The sequence below is a fragment of the Castor canadensis genome, chromosome 4 (assembly GCF_047511655.1).
Source record: "Castor canadensis chromosome 4, mCasCan1.hap1v2, whole genome shotgun sequence".
NCBI lineage: Eukaryota > Metazoa > Chordata > Mammalia > Rodentia > Castoridae > Castor > Castor canadensis.
In genome coordinates, this window is record NC_133389.1 from 63,749,985 (window position 1) to 63,770,082 (window position 20,098).

The 20,098-nt window shown below is 38.1% G+C and overlaps 1 long non-coding RNA gene across 7 annotated transcripts in view; it reads right to left on the reverse strand.

The window, feature by feature from the left end:
• The window catches only part of LOC141422525 (uncharacterized), a 148,240-nt gene that overhangs the window by 12,206 nt on the left and 115,936 nt on the right, over window positions 1-20,098 (reverse strand). For all 7 annotated transcript variants that reach the window (XR_012447142.1, XR_012447145.1, XR_012447144.1 and 4 more), the window contains 3 exons: window positions 4,106-4,235; window positions 3,335-3,405; window positions 1,516-1,673 (listed from right to left, as the gene is read on the reverse strand). This is a non-coding gene — a long non-coding RNA (uncharacterized lncRNA). The remainder of the gene's footprint in view (window positions 1-1,515; window positions 1,674-3,334; window positions 3,406-4,105; window positions 4,236-20,098) is intronic.

A 20,098-nucleotide genomic window follows, 5' to 3' on the forward strand; every position in this document is an offset into this window, starting at 1 on the left:
CTTAGTTTGTGCTGCTGGGGTTCCGTTTAGAAAGTTCTTACCTATACCTACTAACTCCAGAGAATTTCCTACTCTTTTCTGTATCAACTTTAGAGTTTGTGTCAAGACAAGTTTTTTGACATGTCTCTAAGAACAGTGACTAAGCTTATTTTCAGGAAAATCAATGCAGATATAAAAATCTGATTTATAAAAATTGATGAACATAATTTTATAGAGGAAAAACCTTGAGATCTAAAACAGTAAGATATAAAACAGTAATATACCATGATTATAGGAAGAATATACTAGGAATATACCAAGAATAGAAAGAAATTCAATAAATCTGGAATAGAAATCTGTTCTATGTATATATATATTTCATAGTTAAGTCTGATATTCATACCTAGTTAAAAATCAGTGGTGCAAAATATATTAGATTAAATTGAGAGAATTAAGCCTATGACCAAGCTAACATTTTGAATAATAACTGAAATTATGACTAACATTACTGCTGTTGGCTATTATCATTAGGCAAAGCCCCATTGGAATTCTGACAAACGCATAAAAACTCCAGAGTTGAAGACAGTGCTTCCTTTGAAGTTAAAACATATGGAAAGTGAGGACACTCACAAGTATCCAGGGACTTCCCATGATTTATATAACTCCTAATATCTCGGTATTAATAAAATATTTTACCTTTGCAATTTCACAACTTTTCCATGAAATTTTACAATAGTAACATATCCTTTAAAAAACCCTAATTATTTCTAGCTCTGCTCTCTTCATAAAGTGAAAGAACCAATCTTTGTGATTTTGCATGGGCCCTCTGGGAAATCTCAAATTAGATTTTGATGTAAAAGATATTCTGAAACATTCTTTAACCCCTTTCTTTACCTTTGCATATTTGGACCTAAATTTGAGCAAGTAAAAATCAAATAGTTGTCAGAGGAGATTTGGATATTTGATTTCGAAGGGATTATGTGTGTCTGAAAATGGTATTTAGTTATTTATTTAATCAAAATAGCAAGAAAAAATTAAAACGGCAGGAAATAACACAGTAGTAAACAACATAAATTACTTCAAAACTGTGATACTTTTTCTTGAATAATAAAGGATAAAATAATATAAAGAATTTTTGCCATAGCTGGATATGGTGGATCTTCCTATAATCCCAGCTACTCAGCAGGTGGACATAATAGGATCTTGGTCCAAGGCCAGTCCAAGCAAAAGCATGAGATCTTATATGAACAATAAACTAAATAGTGGAAGGGACTGGGGGCATAGCCCAAGTGGTAGAGCATTTACCTAGCAAGTTTGAGGTTCTTAGTTCAATATATGGTACTACTAAAAAAAAAAAAAGCCAAAAATCTTTGCTATCTATGCACATTTATGCCATCTTGTTGGCAAAGTGAATTAATCAGTAAACTAGGGAAGGAATCCCAATAAAATACATCAGACTTTACCAAATATCAACACATTTCATACCTGCTTTTAAGAATCAGATATTAGAAACCAAGGCAAATAAAATTTACTTACCAAGTGTCATGCTTTATCATGCTCCTTCATATTCTGGAGCAATCTGACACTCTCAGACATTATCTTCAGGTTCCATGGATGTTAGGTCAAAACCGATTTCATAATTATTATACTAAGATGTTATTTCTGCTAACAAGCAATGTATTCCTTACTGGCATCTTCAAATGAAAAGAAACATTTTTAAATGTTCTCAGTTTTAATTTTAAATACAGTGTCTACAGCTATCACACACACACCTCCTCTCCGCCACACACACACACGTACAAACAAAAGCTGCTCGGAGGTCTTCAGTGATTTTTAAGAGTATAAAGGGGTTCTGAGGAAAATTTGAAAGCTGCCAATACATGGTGCTGGTTCTTTGACAGGTAAAATACATTAGTCCAGAAACCAAGGGAGAGAGGTAGGAGTTTCCCCTTTTTATTATTATTTTTTTTACTTAGCATTGTTTCTGTCACTTTTAGTCTTATTAACTGCATGTCTAAATTCATCAATTATTGTTATAAAATACTACATACTTGTAAATCATTATCAATGAAAAGACCCTACATATTAGATACTAGAATTGTCCCACTTTCTGTTACTCCTACTGACCCACACGTGGAATTTTTGTGTTCCATCCCTGTAACTTTGAACTTTATGAGTTTAGAGGTTCTGGTTTTAAGACAGAAAATACTTCCACTACGTGATCCAGCAAGATTCCCATGAAACTTTTAGTTATGGCTCTCAGTGTAGCACTTTTCCTTCCTTGTGCCAACAGTGGAAAATAAAAGGAGCCACCATTCTGGAGATAGAGCTACTGTTATCTGATGGGGGCAGGGAAGAAAATGTTCAGTATTCAAGTTTGATAATGAATGGAAAGTAGATGAAATGGCTCTGAGGCTCAGACCCCTCAGAGTTAAAAGCCTGGACACACCTTAAGGTAAGTCACCTAGACAGTGGCCAGCAATGGGTGAGGAATGGTACTCATGGATGGAGACGGTTAGTATCAGTCACAACCTCTCTATGAGCTGCACCTGTGGGGCTGTCATTCTCTCATTTTCTCCCTCTTATAAATTTCCCCAAGAAAAATGGCCAACCAGAATTTTGAAGGAACTGATCCCAGAACTTAATCTACAAAGTAAATGATCCAAGTGATACAAAGGATGGGCTGCAATGAATTTTATGATGACTCCCCCACTGTCCTCCACTGTGATTAAGGCTAAGCACCCAATCTCCCAATTGTTGGTTGAGACTGTAAGAATTGGGGATTCCAGTTGATTCTTCTCCAAGAATTGTCCTCCACTGAAGAGAGCCTAGTGATGAGGGTCTGTGAGTGCTCAGCCTCCTTGCCTCAAGGCAGGACAACTCTGCCTTTACAGATCCTCTACACCTCTGCACCTTTGTTGTGACTACAATGCAATTCAACCTCTCTCTCTCCCCACAGGTGCTGAACTTGAGAATACTACCAAGCTACCTCCCCCAGCATGTATTTATCTCAGAACTTGCTTCCTGAAGATCCAATTCAAAACAAGGCTTGTTTGATATTCTATTCTTCTTCAGTTCTACATATTTTTCAAAATTGCACATTTGACTTAAAATTTACATAAATCAATATATACTAAAATTGGGATCTGAGGAAGCATTTAGCAAATCAGAAATTTTTCTGCATTCAGGTAAATTTGGAAAATGCTAAAGCCAATTTCTTTACAATGAAACTTCTTGAGGAACCAAATACACTGGTTGGAGGGTAAATCTCCAAGAGAAGGACCCTTTTATAGACAAAGTTCTTCTCAAAGTTTTTAGCCATGGATTGATTTTTTTCATTTATTTACTTACTTACTTTTTTCTATGTATCCACAACAATCCAGCTCGACATGACTCTAGCCATCTTCATCATAACTGCCATTTTGCCTGCCAGATGATCCAAACACCGTAGAATAAACAGTTATTCACGTAGCTGAAAATTTTGTATTTGTTAACATATTAATAATTTCTTTGAGAAAACTCAGGTAGTTTCTAGTTGGCTGCATCCAAAGTTCATTTAGGTTAGCAAGGAACCCCTTCCTCCTGCCTCTGGGTGCAGGGATCCCCTGTCCTGCTGCTGCCCGAGATCTTGGATTTGTGCATTCCTCTATCTGTCTGCCTCTTTCTTTGGTCTCTCTGCACCTTCTGCCTTTGGTTGCCAATTCTTATACATTGGTGTACTGTTTCTGAAACAGTACCTATTAGCACTTCTTAGAATCTATTCCATATAGGACACAGTTTAAGAAATACTAGTCCACATTCACAGACAATTAGCAATCAATTTTTGTTTGGCATCATTAAAAGTTAAAAAGAATTTGGGGGGACACTTGTTATAAGTCACTTATAAAAGCTTTTCAAGGATGTTAGAGCTGATACCTACATCTGCATACAATAAATTGCTCAGTAAAAGAGATATTGAAAAATCAATTCAGAGAACTCTGAACCACCTCAAAGTTGGAGTCAGTATTTTGAAAATTAGCCCCACTAGGACTTCAGCTGCAGAAGTGTATTAAAATGTCTCCAGAGAATAATTATACTGAACTTGTTGGAGGGGGTCATTCATAAATTAAGAAGTCTCCATGCATACCTGGCCTATAGGTACTCTTAAGAAGGATTCAAACGGGGTTCTTCCTGCATCAGTTGCTGTGGCTCTTGCCAAGTGAATTGAGTGGCACAATTCTGATGACCTCATTCCAAATGACAGGCCCATGGATTGACTAAATATAAGAAAGGCAAAACACCATGGAGAGAGTTGGCATGAATCACTTCCCAGTGGCGACACTCCATTTGGATGGTAGCCACCTGACTCAGTCAAATTCTCTATTTTAAGAAGTACAAATGTCAGATATCTCGAGTTAAGGTTATAACCCAAACAAACTTGAATTTTTGTTTTCAGATTTTTTTTTGTTTCTCAATTAGATCTGTTGTACTTCTCAGTCTTAGCAGCCCATGAACAAAGAGTAATACTCTGCTAGGGAGATGACTTTCCTTGTTACCCTATCAGTCGTATGTGTCTTTGTTTAAATTTTCCAGTCCAAAGTTAATCTTTGCAATCATAGTAACTGCCAGCACAGAAATTAGTATTAAGAGTGAAAGTGCAAAGGGATCTTGGTGGAAGTAAGAACTGGATTCACATGCCACAGAGTGGAAGCCTGTGAGTCAATCCATATCTTGAGTGGAAGGCTAACATGCCTGCAGTGTTCTATTGGGTTGAAGCATTAATGAAGCTGTCATATTTTAGTCCCAGGGTCCAAGTGAGGTCCCACCCAGATTATGATTATGATTTTGAAGCAATGACAAAAACTATTTCATGGAGTATGAGGAAGTATAAGATTAAGTGTAAGGACATATATAAGGACAAGTAGGCTACTTCCTCAAATGAGTAACTTTATTTGGGAAAAGGAATTGACTCTTGTCCCAGATGTATTGCCCCAGATGGACCTTATTCAGGAGGTATTATTTAATTGTGACTTACCTTCATTTCAGAATGAGACCAGAAACTGATTAGATTCAGAAGTTAAGTAGAAGCTGAATTCTTAGACACAACTGTGTATAATCCATGTTATGATCCCAACTAGCAAACAGGAATTGTGATATCAGGGAATTGTTGGATAAGCCATCATTAGAATATTCCCATTGCTATGATTTAGATTTGAAATATCCCCCAAAGGCCAAAGTGCTGAAAACCTGGTCTCCAACTGTGGCACTATTGGGAAGTGATGGACCCTCTAGGCGATTGGGTCTAGTGGAAGGGAGTTAGGTCATTCAGTGTACCCCTTAAAGGGGATAGTGGGACATTGGCCTCTTCCTCTCTCAGCTCCTTGGCCACCAAGAGGTGAACAGGCCTCCTCCACCACATGTTCTTGCCATGATGCATTATGCAACTACAGGCCCAAAGCAGTGGGGGCCAGCAACAATGGTCTGAAGCCATGAGCCAAAAAAATCTTCTCCTTTTAAGATGATTATCTCAGGTATTTGGTCATCATAATGAAAGGCTGAGTAACACAGCCTGTAACCCACTACAATGGTTTTTTTCTATAAGTAGCTCAAGATATTTTGGCCAGGAAACATCTTATCATGATCTTATCAAAATGAAAACCATTGCCCTAAGATATTTTTTAAATAATGACATCTGATTTTTAAATAGTATGTCCATAAATATGAAATTTCCTGAGACAGTACCAATTTATGCCTATAATCCCAGTGTCCCATCCAGTTAGCACCTCTTCTCATTCTCCAAAAGATAAGCTTACCTATTTCCAAATGAAATATGTATATTGTTTTCCTGCAGTTATTTATTTTAAGTTAACTGGCTGTACTTGACTTACTCTTTGAAGCAATATCCTATTCTACACCATGCTTTTTCACTTGGAACAAAAATAAAATCATCAGGGAAATGGGAAAATTAAAGGAGTAGAAGCTTAATGATAGTAGCTTAATGATAAATAGAGAATACTGAGAGCAGAGATAGGGAGGTAAGCATACAAGAAATACCACAGTACCTCCAGAAACTGCTGTCCTTGTATTTATTGCAGCTGATCCAAACCCTTATGTCAATCCTCCGGATGAGGATTCTTACTTCAGATGATTGGCATATAAAAATCTGTCCTGTGGTTTCAATGAGTCTCAAAAGTGATATGCGAGGGGTTCCAGAATCCCTTTTCTGTGATTATGAAGGTGTCTGCCAAGTCCTCTTCTCAGTGAGTCCACTAAGCTAAACCTCCTTACACAGCTTGAGGAAGTACATGGCCAGAAGTAAGGCTGCATGAGAGGAGGGCCTATGCTAGACAGGAGTTTACTCAGAAGCAAATCTTTTGTCTCCATGGGGAAGGAAAGAACCTAGGAACATATAAAACTCCAAAGACAAGGACCAATTGTCTTTTTATCAAACCCTTCATTTTAGATAGGTATAGATGTATAGTAACTACTCAACAAACACTTATTGATGGCTTCCATGTGTTCTTATTGAGATTAGCCTTGAGAAGGATCCAAAGGTGATTGCTACCGCTCAAAAATCAGAAATTGAAAACCTGGATGCTTAGAAGAGCCAAGCAGGTAATGTGAATTAATAAAGAAGGCATAAGAAGAATGGTAACAACAACTGCCATTTACTCTCAGAGTCCAAGAGACAGAAGGGATTGATGGGGTTTGGTTAACACCTGGTGAGACCACATCTCTTTACCAGAAGGGGCAGCCACTATTCCAATCCAGCAGGTTATTTCATGTTGATCCAGTACTAGATTTTATGGTTTTCTAAGAAATTCTAGAAACACAGGTTTTTATTCAAAACGTTTCTACTCTTAATTTTTTTTCTTTTAAAGTTTGTGTCCTTAAAGCACTGTGATTTTAGACCCTGGGCCTCCAATATGTATCTGTGTATTAGCCAACTTCCCGCTAATATAATGAAATAACTGAAGTAATTAACTTGTAAAGGGAAAAAGGTTACTTTTGGCTTATTTTTCTGGAGTTTCCCATCCAAGATTGAGTAGCTCCAACACTTTAGGCCTCTGGTGAGGGTGGCACGTTGTATCATGAGACAAGAAACAAAAAGAGAGGGGAAGGGATCAGGGTCTCACAGCAATCTCATTTAGGGACAAGCCTCCAACAACCCAAGAACTTCATACTAAACCCCACTCCCTAAAGGTTCCACTGCTTCCCAGTTATGCCACCTGGATCCAAGTCATTAGCACATGTGCCTTAGGAGACAGTCAACATCCATACTATAGAAGACTGGATCCTAGATTTATTGTTCATGACTTCAAAGATTTCAGAGGAAAAATGGGGTTTGGGCACATTCAAGCACTTTAGATGCAGTTGTTCACATGCAAACAATTCTTGTGAAAATACAGTGTCAGAGGGAGCCTTAGAGTACACCAAGTTTAATTTCCTCATTGCACAGAAGAGGAGACTGAAGCACAGATTCAGAAAGAAGGGCAGCTCAGGTCCTGCCCAGAGTGAGATTGTGTAAGCCGCCAGGCATAACTGGGAAACACATCAGGCAGTGAAGTCATTCAAGTGGCCATCCTCTCTCTGTTGCACTCCAGGAAAGCCATGCCCCAAGCCCCTGGAATACAGGATTTGTGCCTGGGCTCTTTCTAGGTGAAATCCCCGGCCCTGAGCTCTTGCTCTTCCCTGAGAACATTAGGAATGTTTACAGTCCTGTATAGGTTTAGGGTAAAAGTGAGGAAAAACATTTTGACTAATGACAAGAGAAGACCATGAAAAACTTAGGAAGGTACTAAATAGCTCCTTTTGGAAGGGCTTTGGAAAAGTTAAATTCAACATAGTTTTTAAAGCAAGAGAGGGCCATTTCTACCGCCACTCCACCTTCATTTAGATGTGTCTAAGGAAAGAACACTCAGCTTTCACCTTGGTGTCATTTTTTTTCCTTTTAAAAATTATTAGGGGACAGTTTTGATTAAGATGGTAGACTGAAGGTACCTCCTCCTCTAGCAGCATCAGGGAGGTGCCCAAGAGCAGCTGAAGACCAGTCACTGCTTCAGCTAGTCTTCTCCCTGAGTAATGAGAGTGTGAGACCAAGTGTCTTAGGCATAGTGGGTGAATTTTTGGCTACTAAGCCACATTCCCAATCCAGTGGTGAGAAACTATATCAAAACCTGGCCACAACCCAGCCTTGTCTTGAACATTGTGAGTACTTCATCTAAAAGAACACAACAGATTAAAACCTACAACCAAAGACTTAGCCCCAGATGCAAAAATCCCAATGCAAAATGTGAAATATGATAAAAACAAGGCACTATGATCCCTCTAAATGTCAATGTGGAATCCAATGAAAGTGTGGGTGATAACCCAAAGAAATAATCCAAAACAATGATTACAAGAATCATCAACAAGTCAGGCATGGTGGCTCAAACCTATAACCTTAGCCACTCCAGAGGTGGAGACCAGAAAGAGCACAGTTTAAGGCCAGCCTAAGAGAAAAGTTTGTACGACCCCATTTTAACCAATGGCCAGGGGTGGTGGCACATGCAAGTCATCCCAGCTATGCAGAAGCGTGAATAGGAAGCTCACAGCCAGGCTGGTCTAAGAATAGAGTGAGACCCTATTTTAGAAAAAAAATAGCCAATGCAAAAGTGTGGAAGACTGGTTCAAGTGGAGAGTGCCTGCCTAGAAAAAACATGAAGCCCTGAGTCCAAACCCTAGTACTATCATTAGTAATCAATAGTATCAAAGAGGAAATGGATAAACATTTAAATGAATTCAAGCACAATACAAAGAGATGTTGAATGATAAAAGGAAAAGACAGTTCATGAAAGAGGAAATCAATAAAGAGAGAAAAAAAATTCTGAAAATATGGAAATGAAAAAATTAGTTAAATAAAAAACTTAGTTGGAAGCCTCACCAATGGACTGGATCAAGTAGAAGATAGAATGCCAGACTTGAAAAACATTCAGATATAATAAAGATAAACAAGAAAGTATGAACAGAATATATAAAGTCTCTGGGACACCATTAAAATATCAACTCTACTAATCACGGGCATAAAAGGAGAAGAGATACAAACTGAAGGCACAGAAAACATATTACATAAAATAAAAATGGAAAACTTCCCAAATCTAGGGAAAGACATGGTCATAAACAGGAGGCTTCTAAAACAGCAAACTGACAAAGCTAGAATAGAATCTCTCCATGTCATATTATAATCAAAATGTTAAGTATACAGAATAAGGAAAGAACATTGAAAGCAGCAAGAGAAAAGCATCAAGTCATACACAAAGGCAAGCCCATCAGAATAACATCAGATTTCGCAACAGGAACACAAAGCCAGGAGGGCATGGAATGATGTACTTAAGTCCTAAGAAAAAAGACTATCAACCTAGATTACTGTACCCAACAAAGCTATCCTTCATAACTGAAGAATTAAAAAAAAGCTTCCATGATAAACAAAAACTAAAAGAATTCATGACCACTGAGCTAGAACTGCAGAAGATATCTAAAGGAATACTACAACCAGAGGAGGAAGATAAATGCAACCATAAGAATACAAGGAAGAGGGGTGGAGGTGTGACTCAAATAGTAGCATGCCTGCCTAGCAAGCACAAGCCCCTAAGTTCAAACCCCAGTCACACACACACACACACACACACACACACACACACACACACACACGAATACAGGGAAGAATAAATCTCACTAATAACAAATGAGCATTAGTACATACTTTCATTAATAACTCTGAATGTTAATGGTCTCAATCTCTAAAAGACACAGACTGACAGGTTGGATTTAAAGAAACAAGACCTAACCATTTGTTGTCTATAAGAAACAGAGCACACAGGCAAAGACAAATGGGCTAAAGTGAAAGGATGGAAAATGAAATTCCAAGCAAACGAAATGTGAAAGCAAGCAGGAATGGTTATTTGCATATCTGATAAAGCAGACTTTGAACCAAAATTAGCCACAAGAAACAAAGAGGTCACTTCATATGGTAAAGGGGACAATCTATCAAATGCAGATAGTACTTGCAAACATATACACACCAAACACTGGGGCACCCAATTTCATAAAGCAAGCATCACTGGACATTAAGGCACAGATAGACCCCACACAAAAATACTGACCTTCAGTACTCTGACCACACCAATAGATAGATTATCCTGACAAAAAAATCAATAAAGAAACTTCAAAACTAAAATACACTGCAGATCAAGTGGAATTAATATCTACAGAATATTCCACCCAAATAGCCATAGAGTACACATTCTTCTCAGAAGCCCATAGAACTTTCTCCAAAATAGGTCATATTTTAGAACATAAAACAAGTCTCAACAAACACAGGAAAATTGAAATGACTCCTTATATTTTATCAGACCACAATGGGATAAAATCAGAAATCAACAGCAAGAGAAATTACAGAAAATAGGCAGGGGACTTAACAATACACATTTAAATGACCAATGGGTCATTGAAGAAATAAGGGGGAGAGGTATAACATTTTTTAGAAGCAAATATAAATGAACACAAAATACCAGAACCTGTGGGATGCAATGAAAGTGGCTCTAAGAGGAAAGTTTATAGCTATCAATGTCTATTTTTTTAAAAATCAGAAAAATCTCATGTAAACACCCTGATCATACACCCCAAGGTCTTAGAAAAACAAAGGTAAACCAACTCACAAATTAGTAGAAGGAAAGAAATTACTTATGAGGTAGAAATTAGGAGGATCATGGCTCAAGGCCAGCCCAGGAAAAAAGGTAGTGAGACCCCATCTTAACCAATAAGCTAGGTATGGTGGTATACACTTGTCACAGCTATGCAGGAAGCATAGGTAGGAGGATCATAGTCTGAAGCCAGCCCTGAGCAAAAATGTGAGACCCTTTCTGAAAAATAACTAAAAGCAAGAAAGGGTTGGGGTATGGCTCAAGTGATAGAATGCTTGCTTAGCAAGCACAGAGTCCCGATTTCAAGCCCCAATATCTAAAAAAAGAAAAAGAAATTATAAAGATCAGAAATGAAAACCAAAGACCAATATAAAAGATCAATGAAACAAAAGAGTTGGTTCTTAAAAATATAAAAGAGATTTGTCAACTTTTAGCCAAATTAATGAAAAGAAAGAAAAAGAAGAAACATATTAACAAAATCAGAGACAAAAAGGTAATATTACAACAGATTCCACTGAAATCCAGAGGATCATGAAATAATATTTTGAAAACTTATACTCCAATAAACTGGAAGATCTAGGGAACAATGTATAGTAAATTTCCAGGCATATATGCTTTACTAAAATTGAACCAGGAAGGTACAAGTTCAAGCAGATCAACAACAAGCAAGAGATTTAAACAGTAATAAAAACCTCCCAACAAAGAACAGCCCAGAGACAAATAAATTTATCACTGAATTCTACCAGACTTTTAAAGAACTAACACCAATGTTCCTCAAAATATTCCATAAAATTCAAACGGAGCCAACCTTCCAAACTCACTCTATGAAGCCAGTATTATTTTGGTATCAAAACTGGATAAGGACACAACAACAAAATAAAACTATTTCTAGTTTCCTTGATGAACATAGATTCAAAAATCCTAAAAAAAATTGCAAACCAAATTCAGCAGCACATTAAGAAGAGTATACATCCTAATCAAGTTGGTTTCATCCCAAGAATTTAAGGAGGATTCGACATACATAGGTCAGTAAACATAATGCAGCAGATGAACAGAAGCAAAGACAAGAATCACATAATCGTCTCATTAGATGAAAAAATGCCTTGGACAAAATTCAACATCCCTTCATGATAAAATCCCTGAAAAAATTAGAACATTCACCTCCCAAAATAATAGAGGCTATCTATGACAGACCTATAGCCAACAGTATATTGAATGGGGGAAACCAGAACACACTGCCTCTAAAATCAAGACCAGGCCTGCTTTGCAAGCATAAAGGTTTGAGTTCAAAGCTCAGTTTCAGTAGGAGAGAGAGAGGGAAAAAAAAAAAAGAAAGACAGGCCACTCACTATCATCACTCTTGTTCAATAAATACCTGGGTTCTTAACCAGAGCAATAAGGCAAGAGAAAGAAATAAAAGGGATACAGATTGCAGATGATGTGATCCTCTACTTAAAATACCTGAAAGATTTTACTAGAAAACTCTTAAATCTGATAAACAAATTTCAGGACACAAAATCAACATACAAAAATCTGTAGCTTTCCTATACCAACAATGAGCATGCTGAAAACAAAGTCAGGAAAGCAATCCCATTCACAATAGCCTTAAAAAATTACCAAGTATAAACTTAATAAAAGATTTTTTAAATCTTTATAATGAAAACTATAAAGTATTGAAGAAAAATTATAGGAGACACTAGACCTCCCATGTTCATGGATTGGCCAAATAAATACTATTAAAATGATCACACTACAGGAACTAATATACAAATTCAATGCAAATCTCATAAAAATTCCACTGTCATTTTTCACAGAAATAGAAAAAGTGATCCTAAAATTCACATGGAAACACTAATAAGCTTCTGCACAGTTAAGGAAACAATTACCAGAGTGAAGAGAGAGCCTCCAGAACAGGAGAAAATCTTTGCCAGATATTCATCTAACAGAGAATTAATATCTAGAATATATAAACAATTCAAAAATGAAACACCAAAAGAATAAACAATGCAATCAATAAATGGGCAAATGAACTGAATAGACACTTTCAAATGAAGAAGTACAGTCAATCAATACATGAAAAAATGTTCAACAAACTTAGCCATCATAGAAATGCAAATCAAAACTACATTGAGATTCTATCTCATTCCAGTCAGAATGGTTATGATCAAGAAAACAAACAGCAACAAATGCTGGGAAGGATGCAGGCAGGGCAGCAGGGGATAATTCTTATTCACTGATGGGAGGAATCTAAGTTAGTCCAATCTCTTTGGAAATCAGTATAAGGTTTCTCAAAAAATTAAAAATAGAATTCCCAGTCATACCACTTCTGGATTGTACCCAAAAGAACCTGTAGATCCACGTTTATTAAGGCACTATTCACAACAACCAAATTACAGAAGCAGACTAGATGCTCATGAATGGATAATTCAATTTTAAAACTATGGTGTAGCTTCACAATGAAGTTTTACTCAGCCATTAAGAAGAAGGAAATTATGTTGTTTGCTGGAAAATGGGTGGAACTGGAGACTATCATGTTAAATGAAATAAGCCAGTCTCACAAAGATAAACATCACATGTTTTCTTTCATTTGTGGAAGCAAGGGGAAAGCAAAACAAAATAAAATCAAGGTCATGACAGTAAAATGAGGACTAGGGAGGTGAGAGAGTAAGGAAAATGGGAAGGAGGAGACGGGAATAAGCATGAGCAATAGAGGGGATGAATATGATCAAATTATGATATATATATGTATGAAAGTGTCTTGATGAAATCCCTTTGCACAATTTACTTTATGCTAATAAAAGTTTTTATTAGAATACAATATGGTAAATAAAATGTCCCTTGTAGAAAATTAGAACAGCAACAAAAAAGCTGGGTGTGGTAAAGCACACCTATAAGGAGAACACTCCAGAGACAAGCAGGAGGTTGGAGAGATCAAGGCCAGCATGGGATATGTAATGATACCTGCCTCAAAAAGAAAGAGAAAGAGAGAGAGAGAGGGAAGGAGGGAGGGAGAAAGGAAGGAAGGAAGGAGAAGGGGGAGGGAGTGAGAGGGAAAGAGGGAGGAAGGGACAGAAAGAAGGAAGAAGGAATAAAGGATGGAAGAAAGAAAATTTGAAATATAAAGAAAATACAAGAAGAAAAAAATGCTATAATGGATTCATATAGAAATAATTTGAAGCCATGTTTGTATTTTATAGATATGCATGTGATAATGTATCCAATATATAGTAAGATATAATGTTTATATACCTACATTTCACAATTGAAAATATTGAGATTATATACATACTCTTGAGCAACCTGATTTTCCCTTTATTGTGAATATTTTTACATGTTTTAATTATCCTTCCATAATTTTTATAGTTTACAATATTCCATGATGTGAGTATTCTAATATATTTTGGCAGTTTCTTGAGGGTGTTAAAAACTGCTGAACAAGAAATTTCCTCACACAGTTTAATTCAAGACTCTTGGAGGGGGTGAATTCAAGTACAATATATTTGATACATTGTAAGAACTTTTGTAAATACCACAATTTACCCCCTCCTTGCACAATAACAAAAAAGGAAAAGAAAAGACTCTTGAATGTTTTCTCAAAAAAAAAAAAGTTTTTTTACTTCTCCCAAAGCAAGATAATGGTTAGATACAGTCTCGTAAATGGAGTGGAGAGAAATGGAGAAAGATTTAGAACAAAGCAGCTTCTTGGGGTTCTCACCAAGTGATTTTCAAAATCAGCACATCAGTTTTTGAGGATCTTTGACCTCAAACACTCAGTGAGCTGATAAAAATGTCCTAAAGCAAGGGCACTATCTGCCTAGGACTCTGGCTCGTACCAACCCACACTGGGTAGCACATCCTTGTTACAGTAATACCAAAAATAGGAATCCCTGAGGCAAAAAAGTTGAAAAGGCATCACTGGCCCCAAGCCCAGCAGAGTCCCTTGGCTCTTCCTCTGGCCCCGCCTCTCCCTGAGGAACTGCAGGCATGACCTGTAGAGCAAGGCCTCTCCATCCTTCAGGGCAGGCATTATGAACCTGAGTGCCCAGCACTGCTGCTTCCTATGCAGAGCCTGCTGGTGCCCTGGCTGCCGGGCCAAGGAATGACAGGGCCTTCTCCAGTGGCAGCTGGGTCCTTCCCAGGAAGGAGTACAGCAGGCCCAGAACAAAAAGGTTGTCATTCAGGCAAGAATCCCAGTAAACAAAGACACCCACCCTCCCAGATTCAGCTAAGGCACGATTCATTGCCTGTAGTTTTCATCCAAAAGGCCACTTAGCATCCCTTTTTCTTTCCCCCTGCCCACCTCCTCCACATACAGAAGCTATTTTTAAATCACCCTAGCAACCAGAGGACACAGGCTGGGCCTCCCATGATGCCACAATCACCAGAGTCTGGGTGAATGCAGCAGATTGTCCTGTCAGGAGCCACAGCCTATGTCTCTCCCCTCCTGGCAAAAAGATGTCCTCACAGCACATGAAGACCCAAATTACTCCTTTGCCTTTGTTCCTAACTTGGCTAGTTTTTTTTGTTTGCTTGTTTTCTTTCATTTTGTTTGTTTGTTTTGTTTCCTGAGAAATCTTCTCAGACTTTAGATTATAGGAATAACTTGGGCATGCTGGAAAACCCCTTGGAGCAGGGGTGTGCTGGCAGGAGTGGTAGATTTTCACAGTGAGGAGAATCCACCCAATGTAGTAAATAAAGGCATTCATTGACTATACAGAATTTTAAACCAATAGTGAAATTGTCTTAAAACTGATGTGCTTTTTATTACCATCATAAAGCATCATTTTTTTTGATCGTGATAAATAGTCCTTGATGGTCCCCCTCATTTTAGTACCTGCAGCTTTGGTGGCTTACCTTCTATTGGAACCACTCTACGTAACTCACTCCCTGTGATGACTGACACCCAGTGGCCATCCCAGGAAGCTAAGACAGCCTCTATTCCCATTCAATCAAGTCCCTTGTGCTGGTGTTTAGCCATGACACATCTTTCTCTGACAGTTACATGGAAAAGATGACCGTGCCCTAAAATCTGAAATGTCTGCTGCCTGAGCAACCTTCCTCCCCAGACCATGAAAAATGAATTGCAGTGAGTGGACTCCCCCAAAGGTCTTCTCCCAACCTCAGGACATGGCCCAAAGGCATACTTAAGGAGATTCAGTTCTCTGGGTCCTGAATGGAAAGTGAACTTCCTAATTCCTTTATAAAAGGAAAAATACCCTTGAAGAAAAAGCACTGTCCCTCAGAGGGAGTGAGATTAACCCCAGGATAGTTAAGAGAGGTAGAAAAGGGAACAGGAGGAGTGGCTAGAATAAATTATTTGCTTGAAAGTTTGGCCTGAGGCCTCCTTCTGCACCTTGTGGTTCTAAGGGAGACCAAATTGGTAAACAATAACTATATACAAAATGAATGAAATCTTATTGCATGGCCACATTTCCTTTTGTACCCTCGAGGCAGGCTTTGTAAGTGCAGCAAGCTCTGTAGGCTTATGTCCATTTGCTGAATTGGGTCCTTTTGTGGCATTTACTACTTTTTAAAAAATCTAACTCCCATGTACACTGTCTATTTTGATGGGCTTGTTTCAAGCATTTTCTCTTGAAACTGACATTTTGGAAACAGTATGATTTTTCATTTCTCCATGGGCTTTCATTTGTTCTACTTCATTAGATGGCATTGGCTCTTTAAAGGAATTAAATGTTCTTTCTTCATTTTTATGTGATCCTGTCTGGAACTGTTTCCTCAACCTCATTTATATGTCTCTCAGCTGAGCTAAACTCCTTCTTATTTTGGTAAGAGCACCATTCACATTGAGATGCATAAGACAGATGCAGGAGTTCAGGACCTTGGCAGTATGAAAATACACTTGTGGTTTGGATTAATTTTCTCTTTTTCTGTTTTTAATCTTCTTGCATATTTACATAGGAATTTTTTTCTCTGGGGTTCCTATTTCTTCTCAACTGTGTTTTGTTCTTCCCCCTTCTAGAGGTGGTACATGGGTAATTTTGTGTCACTCAGGGCCAAGGAAAATCTGTCTTCCTATAGGGAGCCCAGGGTCCTTCAGAAATAGGTCCCTCAGTTCCCACCCCCAGGCAACCTCAGGCTAGACTCTTCTTCCTTATCTATCCATCTCCATTGCTTTTCTGTACTGGATCATAACCCACTGGTTTGGTCACAAGTGTCATTTATACAATTATCTGAGAATAGACAGGATAATTCAAGTATTTAACCATCAGCACAGTACTCCAGGAATCGGTCAGTCAGATGGACACTATAAATCACAGCAAGGTCCTTCAGGGTCAGGCATTCATCCAGTAGTTGCTGGAGTGAGCAGAAGTTGGGAGTCCCAGTGCAGGACGCAGGACAAATGAGGCAACCAGTGCCTCTCCAGGTAATTCATACAGAAGTTCTTTTCCAAAGGGTACAGAAATGTTTCAATATTTTTAACAACTGGGGTGCCTTTGCCTGAGTGTGTTGGCTGTGTGCGTTGCCCCACCAAAGAATAAACCCCATATTCTTAATAGACATTCCTTAGGTGAGAACAAAGGCAATTTGCTCATTGTGTCTGTTGGGTGTACACAGATAGGGAGCGAGTTAGTAGTCTTGCATGAGTTTCCCCTTCAGAGGGGTTCAGAGCATTTATTCCATTCTCTCTGTTGTTGATCTACAAGTTTTCCACTCCTCTTGAGTTTTCCTTGTGTTGAGCTCAGGTTGTGTCACATTGTCCTCTCATACAACCTGATTTTTCCTTCTCTTTTCTGGCAGGCACAAGCAGCCTACTTAGGCTTAGAATAGAATGGTAAGAGCAGACTTGAACCTGTTATACTGTACAGCTTCATGTACTGGTCAGGGATGAAGATACATTCAAGAAAAGCACTGCTTTTAGAAACTTCAGTTTTTAGAAAAGAAAATTCTATAGAGCCAGCTTGTAGGACAGCTGAGCCAAGCAGAGCCATAGAAGTATAAGCCACATGAGACTGATTTCTGGCTTCTCCTGTGCAGCCACTGCCCACCATCCATGCACCATCTACTTGTTCCTTAAGCTCATCTGGGACCATCAAGGCATTCCTCAAAGAATTTACTTTAACTTTTATGTTATTTTATTTATTTATTTTACTTGGTGGTACTGAAGGGTGAACTTGGCCTCACACTTGCTAGGTAGGTAGTCTATCATTTTAGCCACTGTATCAGTCCATATTATTTTTGAGATATGGTCTCACTTTATGCCTGGGCTGGCCTGAACTGTGATTATCCTATTTATGCTTTCCTCATAACCAGGAATGACAGGCATGTTCCACCTTGCCCAGACATTAGTTAAAATGGGATCTCTCAAACCTTTTGCCCAGACTGGCCTTAAACTGTGATCCTCCAAAGCGCCACATCCCAAATTGCAAGGATTATAAGACTTGAGCCACTGCACCTGGGCAACACTTGATTTTTAACTATTCACTCTTTAAGTGTAATTATGCTAGTCACAATCACCCCGTCATAGCCTAAGTGTGCTTTGGGCTACCTTCATTGTGAGTTTCAAGTGATTGTTCTACCAAACTTCATTGGATGTCTCAGATGTCTTCTATTGTTTATGTAGCCTCATCATTCCAATCAATTTTACTTTTATTGTTATTTTTCTGAAGTATGATATTACTTTAGATTCTGAGTGAGACTACAATATACTTTCACCCAAGAGGAAGATGAGCACAGGGATGCTGAGCAAGTGAACAGAAGATCCAAGGTTCCTTTCTCTGGAGAGACAGCCAAAACCACTTCTGCAAGGGGAGGGCACTACCTTGAAAGCCAGTTGCTCATTTTGTTAGGAAGTTGGCATGGGAAAAGTAAGTGTGCAGGAAGTTGTTACTTCCAAATGTAAATGTTAGACTTGATGCTGCTCCAACAGTATGCTCTTCCTCAGAACTCAGTATAAAAGTTACTGTTTTTTATGATCTGGTAGAAAGTGAAGGGAAATTTGTTTGGCTCTTGACTTTTTGAGACCAAAATGGCAATAACCATCCCATGATACCATTTGGAAAATGCTTTATTCCTTTAAGTCAATGGATGATTGGACCTAATAGCTCATTAGCTAACTCTTACATGAAGTTGCTTAACTTATCATTTTTAATTTCTACTTGGGGTAATGAGATTCACTATTCTTTTCAGAATGTTAATACTTTTATTTTTGGTGGGACTGGGGTTTAAACTCAGGGCTTAGTGCTTGTAAAACAGACACTCTATTGCTTTAGCCCCACCTCCAGTCCACTTGCTTTGGTTATTTTGGACATGGGGTCTTGCGAACTACTTGACTGGGCTGGCCTCAAACCGCAGTCCTCCCAATCTAAACCTCCCAAGTAGCTAGGGCTACAGGTGTGAGCCACAAGTACCTGGCAAGAATATTAATACTTTTACAACTATTCATATGTAGCCTTTTTATTTCTAGATTAAGCCCCTTTAAAACCATATAACTGCATTTCTATGCCCCACATAAATCCTTCAGCTCCACATGTCTTCCTTAACATTCAGCAATTGCAATTTGGATTTGGCTTGTTTCCTAGTCCAGAGGTCCCCATGGCTTTTATAATGAGAGGATACTGTTTCTGACCCATATTCCATTCAGAATTAACATGCACCCATTATGGGTAATTGATGCTCCTAGACTCTTTTTGGCTATACAACCTCTTCAGAATCTAGATGCTTCTATCTTTCCTGAATACTGTGACATCCAAGTCATTATTCTTTGTCTTAACTGAAACCTTGGTTGCCCATTACCTTATTAATATAATTAATATAATTTGGCTTACCTAAAACACCCAGTTTTACAAGATTACACAACGTTGTTCCCATTGGATTGACATTCACAAACCAGAAATACTTAAGAACAATTTCATTCTTTCCCACGTCACATAAAAATGCTAACTAGGGCAATTCCTTAATTGAAACTCAACTCTTTCTAGTTCATCATCCAGAAAAAAATGTCCTTGTAAAAATACTTTTTATTTCCTGTTTCTACATGTCCCTGTACATAAAGGCAGAAAACTGAGTTATCACTGATGTGGGGGAAATACTGTAATAACTTTTCACAGATCATGTAACAAGGTCTTGAAAATACTGATAATGTCCATGGATTCATTTTCTCATGATTGCTCTTCCCTCTCAAAAATACGACTTATAATATGGCTTAATTTTAGCTTAATATTCTTTTATTCCATTACTAAGCATAGATTCTATTTGCCTATGGGCCTGATAACAATATCTTTCAGCCTAGCATCTATCAACTCACCCCATAATCTTCCATGTCTTGGTGCCACAGTAATGTCCAACTTTTTGCATTATTTTTCCTGAAAGGAATGCATAGAGTAATTGGTCCCAGTTTCTCACCTCGTACATGTAGAAACTGAGGCCCAGAATGGCGACATGACTTGATGACAACCACCAAATGAGTTTTCTCCAGGATCAATGTTCTTCCTAACTCT